General features: G+C 41.5%; 1 long non-coding RNA gene across 5 annotated transcripts in view; it reads left to right on the top strand.

Annotated features, from left to right (window-relative positions):
- LOC132440433 (uncharacterized) overlaps positions 1-20,541 on the top strand; it is a 74,926-nt gene that overhangs the window by 37,882 nt on the left and 16,503 nt on the right. For all 5 annotated transcript variants that reach the window (XR_009522576.1, XR_009522574.1, XR_009522573.1 and 2 more), the window contains exon 3: positions 1,813-1,981. This is a non-coding gene — a long non-coding RNA (uncharacterized lncRNA). The remainder of the gene's footprint in view (positions 1-1,812; positions 1,982-20,541) is intronic.

Here is a 20,541-nt window from a genome sequence, read left to right as displayed (position 1 = left end):
TTTTTTAGTTGCGCAGCTTGTGAGATTTTAGTTCCCCGACCAGGGATCAAACCTGGGCCCATCAGCAGTGAGAGTGTGGAGTCCTAACCACTGGACCGCCAGGGAATTCCCAAAAAGTCAATGCTTCCAACAAATTAATCTCTCAGCCTAAAGACTCCCAAAAGTCTCCATATTTTGACATGCTGTTTCTAGCTCATTAAGAAAATAAAGCAAATGGCAAGAACAGCCTGAATCCTTTTCTGGGAAAAAAATCATAATATAAATGAACTTGCTATAGCAGATAAATATTTAATAATTATTCAATAATTAAAACAGCATTGTCTTGGAATAGCAATAGGAAAACAAGAAAAATGAGTCAAGAAGCAGAATTAGGCATAATATTATAAAATATAATAAAGTAGCATTTCAAATTGATAAAGAAAAGATGGGCTGTTTAATGTACGGCTGAGTAAACAACTTATACTAAATATAAAAATAAATATCAGATTAAAATCTAAACATTAAAAAACAAAACTAACACTTCAACCTTTTGAAATTATGGTAGTGGCAAAAACAAATTTGAAAAGGACTGCACGTTCGTCATGAACGAAACAGTTTATAAAGTATAGTGTAACGGTATGCCACAGCCTTCACCACCAGAAGGAGTAAGGTACGTTTATTTGTACTGACATTTAAAGTTTCCAAGAAACTAAAAAGAATAAGGTAGACTTATTTGTACTGACATTTAAAGTTTCTAAGACATACTGCTGCATGGAAAAGCCAGTGAAATGAATGGACATGAACCTCAATCTCATTTATGATTCTATAATGAGACCCAGGGATCATTTAAATGCACAGTGAATGAGCGAGGCTGTTAGGGTGCTGGGCAATAATAGTGAACACTGGTTGCCCAGGGAGGGGAGGAGGGGTGGGTGTGTAGCCAGGAGATGGAAAAGTAGAGACGACCTTCATGTTTCACTGCAAGTTCCTCTGCAGAGTTTAAAACTGTGACATGATAAAAAGGAGAAATATGTGTAATTAATTCATACCAAAGGAATACAGGAAAAGCGCCATTGTCTTTTAGTAGAGATGGCATTCCTAAAAACATGCAAACCTTTAAGAGGAAAACACGTTGGATAACCAACAAGGTCCTACTGTATAGCACAGGGAATTATAATTAATATCCTGGGGTAAACCAGAATGGAAAAGCATACAAAAATGAATGTATATATACGTATAACTGAATCACTTTGCTGTACAGCAGAAATTAACACAACATTGGTAATCAAGTATACTTCAATTAAAAAAAAAACAAACGAGGGACTTCCCTGGTGGTCCACTGTTAAAGACTCCACGCTTCCACTGCAGGGGGTACAGGTTCAATCCCTGGTTGGGGAACTATTCTCCTACATGCCTCATGGTGTGGCCAAAAACTGTAAATAAATAAAAATAAAGGAAAATGCTGTCAGATTTGATCACATAGGAATGTAAAGTCTTTCTAGGTCAAAAAAAGAAAACACACACAAACAAAGTTAAAACACAAGTTGTACCTGCCTGACAGAAGTATTTTAAAATGTATAACAGATGAAGGATAAATAGTCATAATATATGAAGAATTATTATGAACAAGAAAAAGATAAACTATCCCATAGAGAAATGGGCATCTGATAGAAAAGACAATTAACAAGACACAATCACAAAATTACAGGTGGAACATACAAAAAGATGTTCAACCTGTCTAGTTATAAGAGAAATGCATGTGGTTATTTTTGTTTGTTTGTTTGTTTTTTGCGGTACGCGGACCTCTCACTGTTGTGGCCTCTCCCATTGCAGAGCACAGGCTCCGGACACGCAGGCTCAGCGGCCATGGCTCACGGGCCCAGCCGCTCCGCGGCATGTGAGATCTTCCCGGACCGGGGCACGAACCCCTGTCCCCTGCATCGGCAGACGGGCTCTCAACCACTGTGCCATCAGGGAAGCCCGAGAAATTCATATTAAAATGGTAAGTTTGCCCATCAAATATATAAGAATTTTAAAAAATATTGATAATATTCAAACTCAGTGAGAGCTGAGGTTAGCAGTCACTCTCAAAAGTGCTTCTTGTGAGTATAAATTAATATTATCGTGCATATGCTGGCAAGTAATTGGAGGCAACCTAAATGTTCACTGACAATGTGATGGTTAAACAAGTAACTAGGGGATGGTGCAGTCAGTGAAAAGGACAACTATAGGCATCGAAAGATCTTCATGTTACATTGCTAAGTGAAAAACAAATCACAGGAAAATGTGTGTATAGATTGAGTGTCAGTCTATACTCAATCTATACATAGTGTTATGGGCTGAATTGTGTCCCCCAGACTCATATGTTGAAGCCCTACCCCAAAAACATCAGATTGAGACTGTATTTGGAGACAAGGCCTTTAAAGAGGTGATTAAGTTAAAACAAGGCTGCTAGTGTGGGCCCCAATCCAATCTGACCAGTGTCCTTATAAGAATAGGTAATTTGGACACACAAAGAGATACAGGGGAGAAAAGACCATATGAGAACATGGCAAGAAGATGGTCGTCTGCAGGCCAAGCAGAGAGGCCTCAAGAGAAACCAAACTTGCTGACACCTTGATTTTGGACGTCCAGCCTCCAGAACTGTGAGAAAATACAGTTCTGTCGTTTAAGCCCCCCAGTCTGTGGTGCTGTGTTACGGCAGCTGCTGCAGAGTAATACTAATAGTAAAGATTTTAGGAAGGTACAGACCCAGTGGAAAATAGAGGTTGCTTCTGAAGCTCTGGAATAAGAAGGGGGAAAGGAAAGAGATTGAAAAGTATATATATATATATATATATATAGTTTACATATGGTTTCATGTTGCTAGAAATGTTTAGAGCAGTTATTTCTTTTGTAGTCTTTTTTAAATTGAAGTATAGTTGATTTACAATGTTGTGTTAATTTCTGCTGTACAGCAAAGAGACTCAGTTATACACATGCAGACATTCCTTTTCATATTCCTTTCCCTTATGGTGTATCACAGGATACTGAACATAGTTCCCTGTGCTCTACAGTAGGACCTTGTTGTTTATCCATTCTGTATATAAAAGCTTACATCTACTAACCCCAAACTCCCACTCTATCCCTCCCGTCTTTCATAATTAAAAAAGAAAAAAAAAAAAAAGGATCACTCTGGCGAGTTGGGGAACATTTGTTGATGACACACAAAGCAATACTTTAACCCATTACACAATGTTCTAAACAGAATAGATGCAGACAGTATGTTTTGAGTTTAGTTATACAGGAATGTCATAAAGTTTATATATGGAGTATGTATTTTTGAAAAGACTTAAAATATCAGGTCTATTTTCAGAAGGTACATTTTCAGAAAAAGAAACCTCACAGCCAGTGTAATTTTAAGTCCAAAGACTGTTCATTTTCCTTGCGGCATCTCCGTTACTGCACCAAGCCACCACCACATTTTGCTAAATCTAAGTTATTCCAAATTAAATAAACAACACAGAGACAAAGTCAGAAACATTTCCACCCCAGAGAGGGCAGCAGAGTCCACAGCAAAGCTCTCTGGCTCGACCCTCCGCGGCCACGGATACTACCTGCCGGACGCAGATTCTGACAGGTTGTCTTACCCAACAGCTGGCTTCAAGAACTTGCTTTACACTCAGGTCACTGAAGGACAGATTCAAGAAAAAGAAGCAAAGGGATGAGGAAGTCGCCCCGTCTCCCAATTCTGAAACTTAAAATTGTCGGCTAGAAGCGTAAAAACTCTACCATCAAAGTGTTCTCTAGCTGGACCATGTTTTAACCCGGCTCCACCGTCCACGCTCTGCCATCCGCATCCCGCCCATCCCTGGGATTAGGGTTTGGATCCATATCGTGACATATTTGTTAACCTGGATCTTATTATGTGATTTTTGCCAGAGAAGAGTCTGCCCTGAGAGGAATGATGTTGGAGGCTCCAAGCAGAGGAACTACGTACCTAGAATTGAGCTGTAAAATGACGCTCTGGTTGCTGTGTTGGTGACAGACAAAGGAGGTGGGGGGCAAGCGGGCAGAAGAGTTAAGCATCTATTAAAATAGTCTAATGAAGAAGACGGTGGTGACTTAGACCAGAGCATAGGAGGGGAGAGGTGAGAAGCGGTCAGATTCTGGATCTTTTGAAGGTGGAGCCAAGAGAATTTCCTGATGATTGGATTTGAGGGGTGAGAGTAAAAGAAAAGAATCAAGGGTGAGTTGGAGTTTGGTCAAAGACAAATGGAAGATTAAGTTGTTGCATGCAGGGGTCTTGGAGAATCAAGAGTATGTTTGGGGGCCTTCCCTGGAGGTCCAGTGGTTAAGACTCTGCTCTTACACTGCAGGGGGCACAGGTTTGATCCCTGGTCTGGGAACTAAGATCCTGCAAGCCACACAGTGTGGCCAAAAAAAACAAACAAACAAAAAAAAAACGTGTGTTTGGGCATATTTTGGAGATTTCCCATAGAACACTGGATATATGATTAGAGTTTAGAACCAAGGTCTGAGCTGGACACACAGATTTGGGAGTGGAGGCTGTAGAGTCGGTGTCTGATGCCAATGAGTTGGGTGTGACAGAGGTGAGGTCCAAGGTCAGAGAGACGAGGAGGGACAGCAGGAGAGATGAGAGGAGGGAGAGCGTGACACCCTAGAAACCCAGATGAGGAAGAGGCTTTGAAGAAGGGAGGTGACCAAGCAGCCTTGTCCACTGTTAGAGCAGGACGGGACAGGGAAGGGCCATTGGTTTCCCGTGCTGCAGTCACTGGGCACCGTGATAAATGCGGTCTCCAGGCCGTGGTGGTGCAAAGCACTATTGTAGGATGACGAAGCACACTGCAATGCAATGTTTACATCACAGGATGAAGCACATTAGTTGATAATACTATCTGGAATCAGATTACTACCAGATTTCTGGTAATATATTGATATGAATCTATGTCGGTGTGATAAAGAAGAGGTACATATACATTGAAATATTTTTAATTAACTTGAGAGGAAACCATGGAGCCATCGATAAAAACCACAGAATCTTGCCAAAAGTTTATTTTTATCTTAGGAAAAAACCTCCTTCCTATTAAACCTTTACCAAATCCACGAAAGAGCGCAAAATTGGCTGGCTGGTAACTCACCTCTCAGCGATATTAGGTACAATTAGCAAATGCTCTGAAATAGATGCAGGACCTGGGAGGAGAAGCAATAGCCCTGAATAATCTCCAAACTGAATAATCAGCAAGCATTACAAAGCACCTGTAGTCCAGAGAAAGGTGGCCTGCAGATCCCAAGGCCTGTATTTCTGCATCACCTTTGCCAGGAGCAAGCCGCCTGAACTCTGACAGGCTACTGGCCCTTCTGGGCCTCCAATTCTTCACCTATAAAATGAGTGGGTCCGAACAGAACCTCCAATTCTAAAACGCCATAAGCCTGTACCAGCATAAAAACATTGGTGTCATTCAGAGCAATCTTTGAGGGTATATAGGAGTGAACTCCATTCTTCTATATGTATTTTTAAACTCAGAAGATCATTCTCGGATTCAAACTTGACACTACTGATAGCTTTCTTTCCCAGTACCCTATTCTCTATGCAAATGGACTGACTCAAGGACGCATTGAACTGCGATGACGCAGTTGAGTTGCAACATGCAGGGAAGACTCAAATATTTACACCTTTCTCTTCCTCCCCAGAACCAGTAAATTCAGAAGGTTTAGTAATAATGAAGGATTATTGCACCCAACAGTCGTGAGCATGGAAATGGTGACGCTGTCCCCACGGGGTCTTCAGGGGCTATAGCACCAAATGAAATGTTTAGTTTGCTTTTCCAGCAAAGAGATCCTGAAATAATATTTCAAGCTTTGCCTATTGATGTAGCAGAACTGAAAGAAAAATCAAATCAAAATGAAACAAAAAACTCATTATAGATGAAGGGCAAGGGTTAGATGAAGGTATCTTTGCCTTCCGGAAGTAAGTTACAAAATGCAGATGCATGGTTTGTAAACATTTACTTTTCTCATGAAATAGAATCAAGAAAATCATACCTAACAGAAATGCAGATCAGCACTCTAGGACAAGAAAAATCTGAAGAAAGAACACTGTTGGCTTTCAAGTCTCATTGGATGTCAGAAGATATTTATTAGCAAAAATAACAAACCAGGGCTTCCCTGGTGGCGCAGTGGTTGAGAGTCCGCCTGCCGATGCAGGGGACACGGGTTCGTGCCCCGGTCCGGGAGGATCCCACATGCCGCGGGGCGGCTGGGCCCGTGAGCCATGGCCGCTGAGCCTGCGCGTCCGGAGCCTGTGCTCCACAACGGGAGAGGCCACAGCAGTGAGAGGCCCGCATACCGCAAAAAAAAAAAAAAGGAAAGAAAACCACTACTTTGCCTAGCATTTTAAAAATATAGCTTAACGAGACTGAAAGGCAGGTCACCTTGCCCACTCCCTGCCGGGCACCCGTAAAGTGTTCAGATTCCATCGTGAACAAAATAGGAAGTGGTGGGTGTGCTTCAGTCGGGGTAGGACATGACTCTCATCAACAACACATGTATCGTCTGGTTATAGATGACTAGTTAAAACTCCTAACATTTCTATGCCCTTTTAAAAAAAAATTTATTTTTGGCTGCATTGGACGTTCTTTGCTGCATGCGGACTTTCTCTAGTTGCAGTGAGCGAGGTCTACACTTGGTTGCAGTGCACGGGCTTCTCATTGCAGTGGCTTCTCTTGTTGCAGAGCACAGGCTCTAGGCACGCGGGCTTCAGTAGTTGTGGCATGCAGGCTCAGTAGTTGTGGTGCATGGGCTTAGTTGCTCTGCAGCATGTGGGATCTTCCCAGACCAGGGCTCGAACCTGTGTCCCCTGCATTGGCAGGCGGATTTTTAACCCCTGCGCCTCCAAGGAAGCCCTGAGCCCCCAGGGAAGCCCTCTGTGCCATTTTTAATTAGAGTAAACTTCATAGACATTACCTTGCTTAAACATTCATTCAGAACAACCACGTGTGTTGAGAGTTTGCTATGTTCTAGCCCCTCATAAGGCACTGGTATGTATATATACAATGGAATCTTACTCAGCCCTAAAAAAGAAATTCTGCTGTTTGTGACAACATGGATGGACCCAGAGCACATCATGCTAAATGAAATAAATCAGACAGAGAAGACAAACACCGTATGATCTCACTTAATGTGGAATGTAAGACAACGACAGCAATAAAATGAACTCATAGATACAGAAAACAGATTGCTGGTTGCCAGAGGTGGGGGTGGGGAGCTGAAATGGGCGAAGGTGGTCAAGAGGTACAACGTTTCAGTTATAAAATAGATAAGGCCTGGGAATGTAATGTACAGCTTGTCGAGGATAGTTAGCAATACTGTATTGTATATTTGAAAGTTGCTAAGGGAATAGACCTTAAAAGTCCTCATTACAAGAAAAAACAATTGTACCTGTGTAGTGTTGGGTGTTAACTAGAAATACTGTGGTGATAATTCATAATGTATACAAATATTTTTATCACTACGTCATTCACCTGAAATTAATATGTTATATATCAACTGGATATCAATTTAAAAGTTAAAAAGACAGTTTAAAAGAAAAGAAAAAGATTGGAAGGAAAATCAGAGAAGGGGATGAGAGCTGGCAGTCTCGGGGGAAGGAATGAACGCCCACCTGTACTGATTCCTAGACTAGTGGGATGGTCCAGAGGGAGTTTGCAAGGTAAATTATAAACGATACAGCAAGTGTGGGAGAGTGTAAATATTTTGTTCTCTATTAGCACAACCCTGAAAAACAAATTTTCTCTACATTTGATTACAGAAACTTCTCCTCTCAAAAATCGCTATATACAAATAACCAGAGGGAATGGAAAGAAACTAATTTTTTAAGAGCAATCAATCACTCGTTGTATTACTTCTTTCATTCATAACCACACAGTGAGCACTGAGCACAGCTCTGTTCTCTGTGCTCAGATGCTAAAGTGGATAAACACGAATTCTAGAATGCAGTGGAGCCAAGGGGCGTGAATCACTCAGAGCAGGAGGGCAGTGGCCTGAGACGGGCACGCACCTTCCTGGGGTGCAGGTCACCTGGAGGACTAGAAGAGGGCCCAGGGGGTCGAGCCCAGGACCTCGGGGCAGAGACTGTGGCTGGAGAGCCCCCTGCACTTAGGGCGGGGGGCCGCCCAGCAGAAGGCACAGCATCCACCCGGGCTGGACTTTGGGAAATCAAGCTGACACAAGCGTCAGGAGGACAGAGGAAGACCGGCAGAAATACACTGTGGTGGTTCAAGCTGCGAACCTCAGGAAGATAGAGCCCCTGCCCACCTCCAGAGGGGTCTGAGCTGACACAGGAAGCTCCGAGCTGGATCTCACTGTGCCCAGCGGAGAAGCACCTGCTGTCCAGACACAGCGGCGAAGGCTTATAGCTCTTATATTTGGTGTTCTCCAGACACTAGTAAATTTATATATTTGTGTATAAAGAAATACATGTATCTTTCTATCCTTTTTTTCCTACAAGACTTGAACCATTCTCTGCATACTGTATTTTTAAAAATTAATTAATTTACTTTTGGCTGTGTTGGGTATTCGCTGCTGTGCACGGGCTTTTCTCTAGTTGCGGCGAGTGGGGGCTACTCTTCATTGCAGTGTGCAGGTTTCTCACTGCAGTGGCTTCTCTTGTTGCTGAACATGGACTCTAGGCATGTGAGGTTCAGTAGTTGTGGCATGTGGGCTCAGTAGTTGTGGCTCACGGGTTCTAGAGTGCAGGCTCAGTAGTTGTGGCACACAGGCTTAGTTGCTCCACGGCATGTGGGATCTTCCTGGACCAGGGCTCTAACCTGTGTCCCCTGCATTGGCAGACAGATTCTTAACCACTGCACCACCATGGAAGCCCCTGCATACCATCCTATAATTTTGGGTTTTTTTTTAACTTAACGTGTCCTAAAACTTTTTCCATCTCAAAAATATAAATTTATGCCATAATATAACAGCTGTATTATATTACATGATATACCTGGATCAAAATTTTCCTGATTATTCATCTATTGTGAGGAATACAAGTTGTTGTTTTCTATTTTCACTCTCATAAACAAAGACATGATGAAAAACCTTGCAGTTTTCCCATTATTTCCTAAGATTAAATTCCTAGGATTGAATTTACCCTGGATCAAAGGATGTTTACTTTTGAAATTTTGATACATGTTCATCTTGCTCCCTGGAAAGGTCGATCCAATCTTCACTCTCACCAATAGCATGAGATTTCCCATAAAATCATCTTGGATGCTTAATGAAACACTCCCACCTTGAGATACTAACACCTGCTATGTCACACATACACAAGTGTATCAGTTTTCTTCTCAGATCATTCATTTATCATTTTTTTGATATGGTCTAAACATATACGTAACGTTTTGATTAAAAGCAATTTTCCAGTGTAAAAATCTATACACAGACCAGAGGGCAGACAGCAGAAGCAAGAAATACAATTCTGCAGCCTGTGGAAGGAAAACCACATTCACAGAAAGTTAGACAAAATGAAAAGGCAGAGGACTTTGTACCAGATGAAGGAACAAGATAAAACCCCAGAAAAACAACTAAATGAAGTGGAGATAGGCAACCTTCCAGAAAAAGGATTCAGAATAATGATAGTGAAGATGATCCAGGACCTCGGAAAAAGAATGGAGGCAAAGATCGAGCAGATGCAAGAAATGTTTAACAAAGACCTAGAAGAATTAAAGCACAAACAAACAGAGGTGAACAATACAATAACTGAAATGAAAACTACACTAGAAGGAATCAATAGCAGAATAACTGAGGCAGAATAATGGATAAGTGACCTGGAAGACAGAATGGTGGAATTCACTGCTGAAAAACAGAATAAAGAAAAAAGAATGAGAAGAAATGAAGACAGCCTAAGAGACCTCTGGGACAATATTAAATGCAAAAACATTCGCATTATAGGGGTCCCAGAAGGAGAAGAGAGAGAGGAAGAACCTGAGAAAATATTTGAAGAGATTATAGTTGAAAACTTCCCTAACATGGGAAAGGAAATAGCCAACCAAATCCAGGAAATGCAGAGAGTCCCAGGCAGGATAAACCCAAGGAGAAACATGCCGAGACACATAGTAATCAAATTGACAAAAAACTAAAGACAAAGAGAAATTATTGAAAGCAACAAGGGAAAACTGACAAATAACATACGAGGGAACTCCCATAAGGTTAACAGCTGATTCCTCAGCAGAAACTGTACAAGCCAGAAGGGAGCAGCATGATATATCTACAGTGATGAAAGGGAAGAACCTACAACCAAGATTACTCTACCTGGCAAGGATCCCATTCAGATTTGACGGAGAAATCCAAAGCTTTATAGACAAGCAAAAGCTAAGAGAATTCAGCACCACCAAACCAGCTCTACAACAAATGCTAAAGGAACTTCTCTAAGTGGGAAACACAAGAGAAGAAAAGGACCTACAAAAACAAACCCATAACAATTCAGAAAACGGTAATAGGAACATACATATCAATAATTACCTTAAACATGAATGGACTAAATGCTCCAACTAAAAGACACAGGCTCACTGAATGGATACAAAAACAAGACCCATATATATGCTGTTTACAAGAGACCCACTGCAGACCTAGGGACACATACACACTGAAAGTGAGGGGATGGAAAGAGATATTCCATGCAAATGGAAATCAAAAGAAAGCTGGAGTAGCAATACTCATATCAGATAAAATAGACTTTAAAATAAAGATTTTACAAGAGACAAGGAAGAACCCTACATAATGATCAAGGGATCAATCCAAGAAGAAGACATAACAATTATAAATATATATGCACCCAACATAGGAACACCTCAATACATAAGGCAACTGCTAATAGCTATAAAAGAGGAAATCAGTAGTAACACAGTAATAGTGGGGGACATTAACACCTCACTTACACCAATGGACAGATCATCCAGACAGAAAATTAATAAGGAAACACAAGCTTTGAATGACATAATAGAGCAAATAGATTTAACTGATATTTACAGGACATTCCATCCAGAAACAGCAGATTGCACTTTCTTCTCAAGTGCACACGGAACGTTTCCAAATTTTTAAGAATTCCTCTTTAGGAAAGCTTATTATGTCAAAGCAGTGCACAGTATTAAGCAAATTACTACAGTGATAAATTCTTCCGTTGCAAAAATTCTATTCTTTAAACCTCTGTGTTAGTTAAATCTGGGGAATCATATCCGGATGCATGAAGGTGCTGGTGGGCCTGTGAGGCTGTAGGCAGGCCTCCCTTCACATGGTTGGGCTGTAAAAATGACCATGCACACTGAAACCATGCTCAGTCCCATAACATCAAAGGGGAAAGTATGATTGTTCTGTGACTTTTTAAAGTTTTTGTCAAAATATTTAAAACTCTTGGACTTCCCTGGTGGTGCAGTGGTTAAGAATCCGCCTGCCAATGCAGGGGACACGGGTTCGAGCCCGGGTCTGGGAGGATCCCACATGCCGCGGAGCAACTAAGCCTGTGCACCACAACTACTGAGCCTGCCTGCCACAACTACTGAGCCTGTGAGCCACAACTACTGAGCCCGTGAGCCACAACTACTGAAGCCCACGCACCTAGAGCCCATGCTCCGCAACCAGAGAAGCCACCACAGTGAGAAGCCCGTGCACTGCATCGAAGAGTAGCCCCTGCTCGCCACAACTAGAGAAAGCCAGGGTGCAGCAACAAAGACCCAACACAGCCAAAAATAAATAATAAAAATAAATAAATAAATTTATTTTTAAAATAAATAAATAAAGCTCTTACTGTTATAAAGGAAAATGAAAAAAATTTAAACATTGTTAATGCTAATATTCAAATATGAATTTATATTAATTATACTAATATTCATTTAAATCCTAATGAATCCTAATTTTAAATATTAGGAACATTGAGAATAGAAATATTTTATTTCTTGAAAAACTTAAGAGCAGCTTGAACATTGTATAACTTACAGAACAAAGGGAGCATATTTTCCTTGCTTTGGTCAATTATACTCCTTTCTAAATGGATCAGCTTCCAATATTTTATAGTTTGTGCCTTTGATGTCATGAAATATCGTCAAGAATTCCCTTAACGTGAAGCTTTCTGCCAGCTTCACGGTCTCTGAGACATTGTCGTCCTTTTCTCACAACCACGGTCCTTGTTTATGTTGATAAGTTCCTCTAGGCTGCACGACTAGAAGCTCTTGGGGCAGCGGGGTCAACATTGCTATGGTCCGGTTTCACTTCTGTAATTCCATTGATGTTTCATTCAGATTTCACTTCCAGCATGGTCAGATTTTGCTTCTTTGCTGCACTTTTGTCGTCGTTGGCCAGTTTCCTTTTCTGTGTCTATTTTCAGGAAATGTCACAGGGGTTTACAAGTGGGAGACAAGGAGGCAACAGAGGTACATGATTTGCTGCCTGTGTGTGACCTGAGTAACCGCTCAGGGACTCATCACCAAAGGACTTTGAAAGATGTGATGACACACACCTGCTATTTATGTAATGACGTACACGCTGAAGACCTAGCAGTTAAATTTGTACTTTATCCACTTACAGTTCATGTATGGTGGACACTGACATTTCAACTGAGTTGTTGGGGGACTGCTTTATTGAGCTGAACGGGGGTAAATGAAAATTCATGCATATCGGGACCAACCAAGACAGGGGCTGCCTGTGTTGTTTTTACCTTCACATGCCAATGACTTGGAGGAAACTTAGGGAGAGAATAGGACCTAAGACCCGCCTCCTGTTCCCTACATTATGTCTATGCAAGATCTTTCCTTTACCTATTTGCTACAGTAGCTAAAATCCCACTGATGGTCAGCCACCCTTTGGTGTTAATACCCTGCCCTCCTTTGATAAATATTTACTGAGTACGTCCTGTTCCGCACACAAGGAACGTAGTGGGAGACGAGCAGAGAGGGATCTAAACGGAGCTTCCATTCCAAAGGAGAGAGTCAGAAAACAAAATGAGCAAATAAACCTGAAGCATGACTTCTGCCTGTGAAACTTGCTTTGGAGAAAGTAGAGAGGGCGACGTGATAGAGCTGAAGCCAGAGTGTGTGGGAGGAGGCTGTGTACGCGTGAAGGGGAGCAAAGGCCCGCTGAGATTTCAGATGAGCTGCGCCCTGCTGATGGGAAGAAGCCAGGTTTCAGAAAATGAAAATGCATTTGGAGCGTTTGAAAGAAAAGCGAGGAGTGCGGCTGGGGCCCCCGAGTTGGGGGGGGGGGAGGAAGGGGACGTGGGATGGCAGAGCTGGGCCAGATCTCAGAAGGCCTGCAGGGCGCCAGAACGGAATGGGGTTTTATTCCACTTACAATGGGAAAAGGTTGGAAAGTGTTAGGCAAAGGACTGGCGTGATAAGAGCTTTGTTAAGATGGAAATATGTCTGGGAAGGGTGACAAGCTGCTGCCAGTTGGAAATAGAAATGGTAATTCTGTAGCTGAGCCGAGCGGAATAATTTGGGACGAGGGGTGCCAGCCGCACCGAGTAGGATGAGTTGGAACTCCTCCGTGCAGGGATGCGGTGCTCCAGGGCACCCAGGACCATCAGGAGGACAATGGGCACCCCTGGGCAGGAGGCCAACCCACGCTGCCAGGTGCTCTCCGGCCCGGTGATCCGGCCTACAGCAGCCAGTGTGCTGGAGGTATAGACACTGCCTGCTAACAACGGCAGTTTTCTTCCCTGAAGGTTGTCATTGCCCGGCGTCCTTTTTCATTTCTTATCTATTGTCGCTAACCCAGATCCCCTAAACCCAGCAGAGAGAAGTAGCTGAGAAAGAAAGAAGATGCATCGTGAGAGGCAGGAGGAATTGTTACTTCGCTGTGTTTCCAAGATCTCGGAAGGCAGTTGAATCTTTCCTCAACGCCTGGGGTCCTGGAAGTAAACCTGGAGTTCTGAAAACTGAAAGAAATCCGATTAAGAGCCCTTCCTATGGTATTGTGAAATAAGGATCTTTTGTTAACAGAGCCTCTTTGGGTTGGGGGATGGAATAGACAGGCTTTAAAGTCAAACGGGCTTAGGTTGAAATTCCAGGGGTAAATCATTTTATGTCTGAACCTCAGCTTCCTTTTTGTATGGAAAACGGGTTTTATAATCATACTGACCCCCCATGCTCCTCGGCAGGTGAGATGAGGCAAATATATAATATGTCAAAATCCCTGGCCCATAATGAGTGTGAAATAAATGTCTGGTATGTGAAATACGGAATCCATGGAAGTTTCCGGCTCCGATACGAGCTCAGATAGATTAGTCATCTTCCTCCCCCTCCGGCCGTTCCCCTCCCCGCCTCCCTCCCTTGAATGGGATGCATGGCAGGCCCAGACCATCTGAATTTTCTTCAGTATTAAAATATTATTATAAGGTGCCAGGATAGGAAAAAGAGGAAAAGGAAAACGGTCAGTCAACAGGAACATGCAGCGCGGAGCGGTTCTGGGGGAGCTGGAGGGCAGATCCAGGCGGCGCCGTCTTCCAGCGCTGGTTGGTGCCGCTGAGCCGGAGCCGTTTGCTAAAATGATGGGATCGCACCCCACCCCGGCCCTGAAGCATCAGCCATCAGTTCCCTGTGCACAGCACACTCTGGCGCAGCTGTTCCATGAACAGGGAAGAGGACCCTCCAGGCAGGCTCGCAAACACATTCTTAACTTTTTAAAACATCAAGTGACTGTGAAATGGTATTGAATGCTAAACAGAACATATATCTGTATTATATATATATAATATATATTATATATATATAAAATATATATTATATGTCCTTAATATAATATTTTTATATTATATTATTATATATAATATATGTCCTTAATACCAGAACATATATCTGGTATTAAGGATAAGCAAAGACTCCTTATAACTTAGTAATAAAAACAAATAACCCAATGAAAAAATGGACACAAGATTTGAACAGATACTTCACAAAGAAGATATACAATTGGTCAGTAATCTCATTAAAAGCTACCCAGTGTCATTATTCATTAACAATATGCAAATTAAAATTGCGTAAGATGTCACTGCACACCCGCAGTAGCAAGTGCTAGCAAGCATATGAGGAGTAACTGAAGCCTCAGACTGTTCTGGTGGGAATGTGAAAATGGAACAACTGCTTTGTAAAATGACCCCACGCTTCCTTCAAAAGGGAACCATACACCTACCCTAGCAATTCTCCTCCTGCATATACGCCAAGTATCCATCAATAGGAGACTGGAAAAACATACTGCGGTGTATACATAAAATGGACACTAATTAACAATAAAAAAAAGGAACAAGCTCTGAATACACAACTGCTGGAGGGGAACCTCAAAAGCATTATGCTGAATGAAAGCCTAACAGAAAAGAGTACAAAGCGTATGATTCCATTTACATGAAGCTCTGGAACAGGAAGAACTAACCTGGAATGTAGGAATGAACATAGTGACTGCCTCTGGGAGCGCAGGGACAAAGATTGGCTGGAGATGAGAAGGGGGGGCGAGTGTCTCAGGTGAAGAAGCTCTAAATCTTGATAGAGATTTGGAATGCATAGATGTATGCATTCATCAAAACTCACAGAATAGTAGACAAGATTTGTCTATTTCATTGTGTAAATTTTACCTTAAAAAAATGTAAACAATATAGAGTTTAGGGGAATTCCCTGGTGGCCCAGTGGTTAGGACTCTGCACTTCCATTGCCGAGGGCATGGGTTCAGTCCCTGGTCAGGGAACTAAGATCCCACAAGCCATGCGGTATGGCCAAAAAAAATTTAAATATATATATATATATATATATATATATATATATATATATGTATATATATATATATCTTAGGGAAAGTGTACTGATTTCTGCAACTTACTTTGAAATGCATCAGAAAATAAGATGGGTTGATGGATAACAGAGGGATGGACAGATTGATAATAGGCAATAAAGCAAATCAAATAAAATGTTAATGGTAAAATCTAGGTTGTGGGTAAACAGGTTTATAGTGTAAAATTCTTTCAACTTTTATGTGTATTTAAAACTTTTCATAATTAAATGATGAAAGAAATGAACTTGAAAGCTTTTCTTATACTTCTTGTAAGTTTAGAATTAATGCAGCACTATATTATTAACATCCATCTGGAACTGTCTACGTCTTCCAGATCTGGGCCATGTTTGGCATTGCCAATCATGTTCTTACCCAGGCACCCCTCTTTATATTTGCACAGTTCATCGTCCCCCCCCCCAAGCCCCCGTGCTCTACACTCTATTCAAATCTGTCAAGAGGCATCATGGTGATTATTGATCATGCCTCCATCTTTGTGGTCATTTTGAAACCATATACCTGTCAATCCTCTACCCCCAAACCAGGGCTGTGGTTTTCCAGGGCTTTTTACTCCATCTGATCTCTGTGCAGAGGCTGGGAGAATAGCAGTCTCCTGGGCTGGTCACTAGGCAGCATGTTTGCCCAGGTGCCTAATTTCAAGAGTCGTCACATTGAGATTATTTTTAGCCACATAAATTTTTCAGCCACAGCCACCTTACGCACGAGATGGCTCCCTGCTCCTGCTTTTCTCAGTAGGACCTTCTAATGAGACTATGCTATGGTGTGCTTAGGGTACCACAATTAGAGGTAAAATGAAGAGAGAAATCCAGGCTTTCTGATTTCACAAAGGTCCTTCCAGTGAATCCCCACCGATCTCAGTTCTGTTAATCTCATTTTAAAAAGAGACAGAGTAGAGATAAGGGAAAAGTTCTCCCTATTTGTGGAAATGTTTTATAGAAATACATTTACTCTTCTGAAGCACAGTAGGATGTCTGTGTGCTTAGAAGGCTGGGTGTCTGCTGGCCCACGAAAGCTATCACTAGAAGGAATTAAATGGTCTGAATGCCAACAGCCAGGTGCCGTCAGGATTCTCAGATAAATAGATGTGGATGAGGGAGAAGGTCAGATAGGAGAGGAGGGGGAGCAGGATAATGAGAATGAAGGTTAAATCTTGATTGTAAACTTTTCAATTCTGTAAGGCCATTTTCTAAAATTCTGTCATGTTGAAATGTTACCTTATTAATGACCATGAGCACGTCTCAAAAGATTCCAAACTTCTCCGTACTCTGGTCTTTCAAAGATAGTTTTTAATGCAGGTTCAGACATTCTCTGTGATACTGGAGAGAGCCCTGTTGGGCAGCAGGGCCCACAACCATTACCAATGCCCCGGGGAACCTCCAGTTGGGCTGCAGCAACTGGAATAATAACACCGAGCATTCTGACCTAGCCTGCAACCTCCCTTTGGAGCCCATGGACCACCTGCCCACCTGTTCCCGTGCTTTCTATCAAGGCTACTTTCTACAGTAAGTGCACTTACCTCCACCTTTGGTCTCTTTCCTCTTGAGTCATCACCTTAGTGTAAACATGATTTTCAACAACTGGTTAATTCTTTGCATTATACCTTACTTGTCCATTTTTGACCTTAGACCATTGTTTCCCTGTGATATTCCCATGACTTTACCTATTCGTATTCACACATCTACCAATGTAGATGTTCTTGTCTATGAGATTGGATAGAGGGATTCAATATAGGGATTCAAGGTATAAGGGAAATAACATAGAAGACTAGTTCATCTCTCAACTCAGAATCTTACTAGATGGGTGGCTTTGAAAAGTGCACAACCTCTGTTTCCTTTTTAAAAGTGAAATAATATTATTCTGCCATCCTCTAAAGGTTAAGCTGATGGCCAAATGACAAAATGTTTGTAAATTAGTTTGGGTCCCCCTCCCCCATCCCGTGCAGATGAGACAAGGATTTAAATGCAAAGAGTGTATTTGGAAGGTTCTGGAAACACTGGTAGAGAAGGGAAGAAGTGACACCGGGAGGAGAGAAGTGACACAGGAGAAGAAGTGACACCAGGCAAGAAAATTCTGGGGAAAAGTACAAAACGCAAGTCTCAGAGTCATCCAACCCAAGACGCAAGGAAGCTGAATTGTTGGGTATGGAATGTTTCCGAGGGACTTATCCCCCAGCAATATAAAAACAATTGTTTCTATCCCACCTGAGAGTTCCTTTGTAGATGACCAATAAATGGAAATCAAAGCCACACTGAGCAGCAGTGATTTTTAATCAACTGTAAGAACTGTTTACATTAAGCACTGGTTTAGAGGATTTACTCTGGGTCTTTCAGGGTAAACACTTTACAACATTCTTTCAGTACATGTGCCACTAACCATGTACTAAAAAAGTTCTGCCCTGGGATAAGTGAGGGTTAGACAGGTAGATGTGTAATTTATTGTAATTTTCTGTCTGAACTGGTACACTTTTGAGAGTGAGAGGGGGTGATATTAATGGGTTATTTGTTTTATTAAGTCCATCTGTTGATGGACACTGGGTTGTTTCTAGTTTTGGGTTGTGAGTAAATCTTCTTTAAAGATCTGCTATACTAGTATTTGTGTGGACATAGGGATTTATTTCTCTTGGCTAATTACGAGAGTGGGACTACTGAATTGTATGGTAAGCATTTAATATTTAAAAAAATTTTTTAACGTATTTATGCTTGTGTTGGGTCTTTGCTTTTGAGCGCGGGCTTTGTCTAGTTGTGGCGTGCAGGGGTTACTCCTCGTTGCAGTGCGTGGGCTTCTTATTGCAGTGGCTTCTCTTGTTGCAGAGCATGGGCTCTAGGCACACGGGCTTCAGTAGTTGTGGCGCACGGGCTTAGTTGCTCCGCGGCATGTGGGATCTTCCCGGAACAGGGCTGGAACCCGTGTCCCCTGCACTGGCAGGCGGATTCTTAGCCACTGCGCCACCAGGGAAGCCCTAAGCATTTAATTTTTAAAGACTTAAACGTTTCCCAGAGTTGCTCTACCAACTTACATTCCCACCAGAAATGTATGAGAGTTACAGTTGCTTTGTGTCCTTGCCAGCCTTTGGTATTGGAAGCCTTTTTAAGTGTTGCATTTAGTAGGTATGGAGTGGCTTCTCATTTTGATTTTATTTTCCTAATGACGAATAATCACGAGCAGATTTTCATGCACTAATTTGCCATTTACTTCTCAGTGAGATGTACTTTGTTATGTTTAATCTTTCTGTTTCTTTTACTTGGGCTCTGACCTGTTCGTTTTATGGTTTTCATCATATGACAAATATTCAGCCGTTATCTCTTCAAACATTTTTTGTCTGAACCCCTTCTCCCTCCTTTCTAAGACTGATTATATGTATGATGTATATTAAGCTGTATTATGTGGCTCTATTCATTTTTGTAAACTCTTTTCCCTCTGAGTTTCATTTCGGTTATTTTCAATTGCTTTGTCTTCAATTTCACAAGCCTTCTTTTCAGCATCTGATGGTGTCTTACATGCTGTTAATCTCATCCATTGTTTTTTTTCGTCTCAGATGTGATATTTTTCACATCTGGAAATTTAACTTGGATCTTTTTACAACGTGCATTTCGTTTCTCTAATCCCCTTGAGCATAAGAAGTATATTTTTAATAGCTGTTTTAATATCTTGTCTGCTGACTATATTAGTTACGTCATTTCTGTATCTGCATCCTGGTTTTTTCCTCTTGGTGTTGGGACACGTTTTACTGCTTAATTTTATGTCTGGCAATATATGATTAGATGCCAATGCTGTCAGTTATATGCTATTGGATGTTGGGTTTTTTTAAAAATTCCTTTAAATATGTTAGGGTTTCAGTTCTAAAATGCAGTTAAATTACTTGAAATCCATGTGATCCTTTTGGGGCTTACTTGTCTAGCTCTATTAATGCAAACTATGAATGTATGATACCTAGCTAAATAGTCTGTTTAATCTGATTTCAATTATAACCAAATAGCTGGGGGGGCGGGGAAAGGTGGTCCTGAGAGCTAATCCAATTCCCTTTATTCCATCATGGCCAGAAGTAGAAATCTATCCAGAATCTTTTTTGATAGCAGTTCCATGAGAATATTTAAGTTCTCTTATCAACCTTCAAGTACATAATACAGTACTGTTAACTGTAGTCACCATGCTATGTACTAGGTTTCCAGAAATTATTCATCTTATAACTAGGAGTTTGTACCCTCTGAACAACCTCTCCCCATTTCCCCCACCTACTGCTACTGCTACCACCACTGTTTCTATGAGTTCAGCTTTTTTAGATCCCACATATAGGTGAGATCATCCAGTATTTGTCTTTCTCTGATTTACTTTGCTTAGCATAATGTCTTCAGGGTTCATCCACGTGACCATAAATGTCAGGATTTCCTTTTTCATGGCTGGGCTATATTTCACTGTGTATTATTACCACATCATCTTTATCCATTCCTCCATCAGCGGACACTAAGGTTGTTTGCATATATTGCCTATTATGAATAATGCTGCTATGGACATGGGAGTGCTGATATCTCTCAGAGATTCCGTCTTCATTTCCTTCGGATATATAGCCAGAGGTTGAATTGATGAATTATGTGATGGGGTTTAGTCACTTGTATTTCTTTAGTTACCTGTTAGTGTCATTTTGTCTTATTTCCTCCTTTTGAGTTCTTCATGCTTTTCTTAGAGATTTGTATGAGCTGTTTAGCTAATAAGCATCCAATCATTTTTTATAAATATTAT

The sequence above is a fragment of the Delphinus delphis genome, chromosome 17 (genome assembly GCF_949987515.2).
Source record: "Delphinus delphis chromosome 17, mDelDel1.2, whole genome shotgun sequence".
NCBI lineage: Eukaryota > Metazoa > Chordata > Mammalia > Artiodactyla > Delphinidae > Delphinus > Delphinus delphis.
The sequence above is the reverse complement of the archived record's forward strand: the minus strand, read 5'-3'. Positions and strand labels throughout refer to the sequence as shown.